The sequence below is a fragment of the Lolium perenne genome, chromosome 4, assembly GCF_019359855.2.
Source record: "Lolium perenne isolate Kyuss_39 chromosome 4, Kyuss_2.0, whole genome shotgun sequence".
In the NCBI taxonomy this organism is placed as follows: domain Eukaryota; kingdom Viridiplantae; phylum Streptophyta; class Magnoliopsida; order Poales; family Poaceae; genus Lolium; species Lolium perenne.
Genome location: NC_067247.2, coordinates 293,821,118 through 293,828,362, shown reverse-complemented (window position 1 = coordinate 293,828,362; position 7,245 = coordinate 293,821,118).

The following is a 7,245-nucleotide window of genomic DNA, read 5'->3' as shown; positions in this document are numbered from 1 at the left end:
CACCCTTAGCTCTAGGTTTACAAATAAGCTTCGAACAAACCAAGTGATATCTTGTTTTGCCCTCATTGTCAGACCACAAGAAACCCTTTGTTGCTTCTTCTATCCCTTCTATAATGGTCTCGTGGAGAAGTCTAAGTGACATCTGATAAACGACACTGTTAGCCATGCATGCATTATTTTTTGTGACTCTGCCTCCTAAGGGCATGGCCGCACCCATCCAATCTTCGATCCATTTTCTTATATTTTCTCCCACAAAGCTCATCTGAGCTACACATGTTTTCCTGTCACAAAACATGAGTTCCCATGTATTTGATTGGCCAAGTGCCAGTTTGATAGTTAAATAAGGTTGCATAGTTTTAAATCTTTCCATCATCAATTTGAATGAGTAAAAAATCACTCTTCTCAAAGCTTATCTTGAGACCAGACATGCTTTCAAAGATGTAAAGAAGGATCTTGAGGTTTCTAGGACTCTCCATACTATCTTTGATAAAAAGAATAGTAGTATCATCAACATATTGCAAAATAGAACCCCCCCCTTCAATAATATGATATGCCAAACCCTCAATCAGATCAGCTTGATGTGCCAATTGGATCATTTTTGACAGAATATTAACATCCAAGTTGAACAGAGATGGAGCAAAAGGGCCACCTTGTCTAACCCCTTGTGACTAGTGAAATAAGGGCCCACCACATCATTCATTTTAACACTAAGTGTCTCCTGCGTGATGACCTTTTCGATCTAGATAAGCATATCAACACCGAACCATTTTTTCCTGCAATAGTAAAAACGGAATTCACAATTCACCTTATCATATGCCTTTTCGAAATCGATTTTCAGCACCACACTTGTTGTTTTATGAATTTGGTCTATCTCGAAATTTCCTGGAGCAACATTACCCCACCAAAAATGCATCTTCCTTTGATAAAAGAATTTTGGCAGTTGTCAATGATTTTCTGCATTGCTGGTTCAGCTCATGTGATGGTTTGAGTTTTTGTTACAATCTTAAAAAGCACCTGTAATAGATAGATGGACATGTACTTTTGAATTATTGTTTCATCATCACACTTGGGGATCAGATTTATTATCCCATAATTATGCCTACATAAGTGAATTTTATGTTGATGAAAGTCCTTGAACATTGACATCAAATTCACTCCGTAATATCTTACCAATGTTGAAAGAATTCAATTGGGAAACCATCATGACCAACAACTTTGTTTTTTTCCATCACATCAACCGCATTTTTAAATTCTTCTTCAGTAAATTCTTTGTCCATAACTGCCTTATCTATATCAGATAATTTTTCATCATATGTCCACATATCATCTCTCAGTCTTGTAGAAGCAGCCAGTTTTGGACCAAACAAATTTTAATAAAAGGAAGTAGCATGCTTAAGTAGATCTAGGATTCCTTGAATAAGAGACTGGCCCATCTTGCATAGAGAAAATGGTTTTGTTCCTATTTTGTCCGCTTGCAATCCTATGGAAATATTCAGTATTATTTTCCTCTTTGAGTAACCAATTTTCGCTGCTCCTTTGATGCCTGTAATATTCTCTAGATTCCCATATCTGCATTAGGTTCTCTTGAATCTTACTCTTCCTCATAGTTTGCTCATTGGAGAGGGTAGAAACTTCTTCAAGATCTTTCAGATTTTTCCACTCTTGTGACAATTCCATTTTGACTTTCTTCTCTTGTCCCCTCAAATTTGTCCCCATCCTTTGAGATCATTTCTTACTTTTTTCAGCTTGATCTGAAGGATTTCTATACTATCTTTTGCAATGATTGGTTGATTCCAAATCTTGTGAATCCTTCCCAGGAAGCTATCGTCTTTTATCCATTTCTTATCAAATCTGATTTTTTTGTATGTTCCCTACCTTCCATAGTATCTTGAATTATAGGATTGTGATCAGACGCCTCTCTTGGAAGTTTACGGATAGTAGTAAGAGGGAAAAGACTTTCCCAATTTCTACTAATCGGGAATCTGTCAAGCTTCTCCAGGGTAGGAGTATGTTGATTGTTTGACCAGGTAAATTGGCCACCAGACATCTCCATTTCTCTGAGCTCGTGAGTATTAATAATGAGATTGAACATGTTATTCCATTTGTTGAGTCTCAACAACTTGTTCTTGTCAGCAGCAAATAAAAATCACCTCTAACAAGGAGGGGAAGAGATTGATCACTGCAAATTGTACTCAAAGAAACAAAATAACCTTCCCTTCTCACTTTTCAGGCACCATTTTTTCGGAATCTTTAGATCCATCAAAGTAACTTTGATGTAAAATTTGTCAATCATCACATCAGTAATATCAAATCTAGCAATTCTAAAACCTCCAAGAATTCCTCCTGATCTCCCTAAGGATGAGGACCATTTCCAATTGAATTTATTCATAGGATCAATTCTCTTGAAAACGGTAGGGGAGTAATGTTTTTTGATAGTTTCTTGTATCCCCACAAAATCAAGCATCTGGTCCTTGATCAAATCCTGAAGGGAAGTACCCATCCCCTTCTTACCAACACCTCTGCAATTTAGACTTGCTCCTATCATATATATTTGGGATTTTGTTTTCTGTTTCTGAGATCCATACACAATTCTACACAAATGATAGTTATTATGAACTTTCACCGAGGCAACACTTGATTTTGATTGTGCTCCCCGCAGAGAAGATCTTGAATTGTCTTGCCTCCCAGATTTCTTGAGGTTGACAACATATTTGTTCTGTTTCCTAGTTTCGGTTCAGGGGGCTTCACCGACACCTCCCCCTGGGGCGCCGAGCTCTTCTTCCGCTACGATGGCCTCGGCGTCGCGGTCGTCTTCACCGTCGCCGATTGTAATGTCCCAGGTTTAGAGACGAACGAGGGGTAGATTTTAGAAAGGGATGTGCATTGCATTGTAAATTACGGGGAAATTTCGCGCTTTTAAAACAAAACTGCATCGAAGGGGGACAGGTTTCTCTCTCGACATCCTACAGGGTTAGGGTTTCGAGAGTGCGATGAACTTGTTCTTACTTAACTAGATTAGGGTTTTGAGAAGAGAGAAGAGAAGATGCATCACAATCTTAAGTTGCATGATTGAATTCTAAAATTAAGTTGTATGATTGAATTCAAACCAAATTTGAATTTGAATTTCAACTTCAAACATCAAATGGTTATCACATAACTCAAACTTGAGATAATTTAACAAACAATTATCATTAATCAAGATTATAAGTAATACAACAATTACATAAAGCTCATTAAGGAAAACTTGAGCTTTATTGATAATCACACACATAATACAATGTCATTACAATATCCAGAATAGATATATGAATTTACAACACATTACAAGAATTGAAGAAATAGAAAAAGAAAAAGGAAAATTACAAGTCAATTCAATATCCTAAACTACATTGTTGATCATCATGTAATTTTTGCTCAAGAAGATCTTGAACTTCATCTTGATCAGCACATTGTCCCTGCACACACACACAAAGACCAAACAAGGATTAAGCCAAGTGGCAAAGCCACTTCGCAGGTTAGCAAATAAAATGAGATGGAAAGGATATGAACAAGGTTCAGCCGAGCTGATCCTCTCACCAGCCCAAGTCCCAAGCTTGTACACTCACACACACAGGCTGCACACACAGCATGTGTGCATGCAGCACACACACACAGTGAGTCACCAGGGTGAGATGTGGAGCTGTCGACCAGGGAAGCAATGGCTGGCCATATATAAGCTTTTCACAGCCAAAACCCTAGTCATTTGCTTCATCCATCGACAGGCATCAGAGTAAGTAACTAGCTAGCAAGAACAGCAAACCAAGACCACAAGAACAGGAAGAACAGCTTCACTGTTCAACCTGCTCAATAACACCACTGAATCAAATCAAGTACCACCAGCTTGCAAGGAGGAGCAGGGCAAGCATAAGATCAACACAGCAGCTAATCCTCTACACCAACCACAATTCTTGGAGCTGGAGTGAGGTATACCAGAAAAACATGAGCAAACCATGGTTTTGCTCATAATTAAGCATGTGCATATGTCACAGAAGCAAAAGAGGGTAGATACCCTATTTGTGTCATCATCTGGCTACTAAGCCATATGGTGCAAGCAAAGGTAGTAAAGGCCATTAGGAAATCATCTTATGGGAACAGCAGCTATGAAAATTAATGCATAACTGAAGAAATCCAGCAAGAGATGAAGACACAACTAGCCTAGCCACATACTTAGCACCTATAGCTACTGATACCATTAGACTGATAGACACTCTGTGTCTATCCAAGTTTGTCAACACCAAAGCCACTGGGAATCCATCAAGTGATTAGCCAGTGAGCATCTATTCACCACAGAAAGCCAACATAGGTGGGAGCTACCCTAACAGCAATGATTTACTGTCAGGGCCACCTCAACCACTATACCAAATCCCACAGATAAGCTAAGCCCATATATCATTACCCAAAAGGGGTTCAAATGGAGCTAGGGTTCCCAATTTCTTATTGGCATCCCTCTAGCTCTACTAAATCAACTCATATGATCATCACTGCAAGGCAGTTCACATCATTTATCCATCCAATAAAGCAAGGTAATACAGATAAATGAATTACACAAGTAATCAATGCACCAGAACCTTGCACATGATCCAGAGGATCACTGCAAGCAACAGATGATACTTGAGCAAGCAGCAAATCACACTAGCACAAGTGCATGTGTCACACAGACACCAGAATGAGCACCGGATAGGCACAGACAGAAGCATAACAATTAATCATCAAGCAACTGTTGATCATATGATCACCAGAGCTTGCTAACACTTGATACAGATGGCTATAGTCAAGCATAGCACCAGAAATGAGCCAGCTACTGAAGAATTACACCCAAGCCTTAACTGAATTAACAGATACTGAAGTAATAATCATATGATTGTACCCAGAAGCACATCAAAGGCTTGGTGAACCACTGGATCATGATAAACAAGTAAAGCACTTAGTACTTATCACTGAATCACACCATTAAGCCAACAACAATGCTCAGATGAGCATGCTCATGAATTTGAGCACAAGAATTAGCCACAGTAACTCAGGCACTTGCAAATTTGCAAGAATTGCATACTGAAATTAAGCCAAGGAAGCATATATGAATACACTTAAGTGTCTGGCAAGCATAGTAACAAGAACAGAGGCACATGGAAGAATTCTAGCAAGAAATGCAAGCTTTAACAAGCACATAGCTTAGTAATTTTGCACAGAACCATGCACAACATAAGCAGCACAGCAGCACAAGCAACACAGCAGCAGCGCAGCAGCAGTAAGCACAGCCACAGAGCAGCATAGGCACAAGGAACAACAAGCAATGGCCAGAGCTAACATAGAAGAAAAGGAAGAGAGGTAGAACAGGTAACAGAGGAAGAAGGAGGAGGGGAGCACTTACAGGCGATACGAGCGAAGAAGCACGGCCGTGGTGGCCACAGCGGCACACGCCGGGCGAACGGCGGCGCCAGCCAGGCCAGGCCGCAACAGAGCCGCAGCTCCAGCACCACCTCGGCGAGGCTCGCGGTGGCGACATGGCGCCAGGGGCACCAGGAGGAAGAACCACGGCGTCTCCAGCGCACGGCGACGGCGAACACCGAGAGCCAGGCGTACTGGAGGGTCGAGGGCGAGCAAACGAGGGCGCCAGTGTCAGATCGACGCGGACCATTTGGTCCGCCGTCGAGTGGCGGTTCAGATGCGCCATACCTCGCCGGCGGCGACGACCGGAGATGGCCGGAACAATTCGGAGAAGACAGCGGCGACGCGAATCGCCAGAGAGGGGTTAGGGTTAGGGTTCGGACACGCGCGAGAGAGAAAGGGAGAGAGTGAGGTGGTCGGGCCGGACCAGGTGGGTCAGCCGACCTATCCCGTTGGGCCACCCTGACAGGTGGGGCCCAAGGGGCAATTTGGTCTTTTCATAAATCCATTAAAACCAGAAACTTTGAAATTAAGTAAAAATTGTTTAAAAGCTCTAAAAAAATAATTAAAAATATGAAAACTGATCAGCATAAAATTCTCTATCTAAATAAAATATCAAAGAGAATTTTTGAAGACAATTAAGAATAAGTCTCAATTTGATGATTTAAATAATCATTTAAATCACACCTATTATTTTCAACAATAAAAATAAGTCCATTAATGCATTTGGACTTTAAACACACCTTGACAACATTTCAAGAATTGTATTTACCCTAAATTAAGTATCTCCAAATTGTTCTTAGTATTAACCTCTCACATGAAATAATAACGACATCGGAAGGGGGGAACAAACCCTAAAACTAGAATCATGCATAATTGCTTCTTTAACCATTGCCCTTATCGGACAATGATGCTATTTTTCAGAGACAGAGGACAAGGGTCAGTCCACACCATCCAACTGCAAAACTTTGCAGTGTTCAGGCAAGTTCATCACTTGCTCATGTCATTTGAGTATTTCTATCAAATTACTTGCAAAGTACTATGGTTATCACTATTGCATAAAAACCAAAACCACTATTTTCATAACTATGAATATGACTATGTGGTTGGCAATGGAACCATGGATTGTGTTGATATGGTGGAGGTTCCATTGCAAGGGTTTATATCCATCTAGGATTAAACAACAAATGTCGCCAGTGATTCTTGTGCCGTAATACCCGTGTTAACCATAAGATCCGGAGTGGGACGGAGTAGTCAAAAGTGTTTCCACCTCTCGTTCATCAACGGATGCGCTTTACCGTAGACACTTGTATCTGTCAGGGCAAGCGGTTGGCTGGGGAAGCCTTAAGTCCCCACGGCATAGTCCGTAGACACTTGTCGCTCGAAGAGCAAGCGGTTGGCTGGGGAAGCCTTAAGTCCCCACGGTATTGCGGTCTATGATGGGTTGCAGCTACCGGCGAAGGAGTTTGGTTAACGAGTCCCAAACTGTTGTCGTGGTCGGGGTCCACCCGTGAGTGGGAATAATGGGACCGGCGAGGACCCAGGGTCGGGGCATGCAACAAAGGGTGGGTGTTCGAGGTAGCGGAGGAACATGATTGGCTAGACCTTATACCGGGCCTCACACCGAAGGAAGTGTGGACGGGAAAGCTGCCCGGTTGGCACCAAGGTTAAGATCTCTTATGGGTAAAGCAACACACCTCTGCAGAGTGTAAAGAACCGTGACCTGTCACTCCCTGTTCCGGGATATGGAATCGCGAACGCGCCGGAAAGGAGCTCCATGAAGTTCTAGTAAACCGGTGAAGGCTGACGGACATAGCTCTT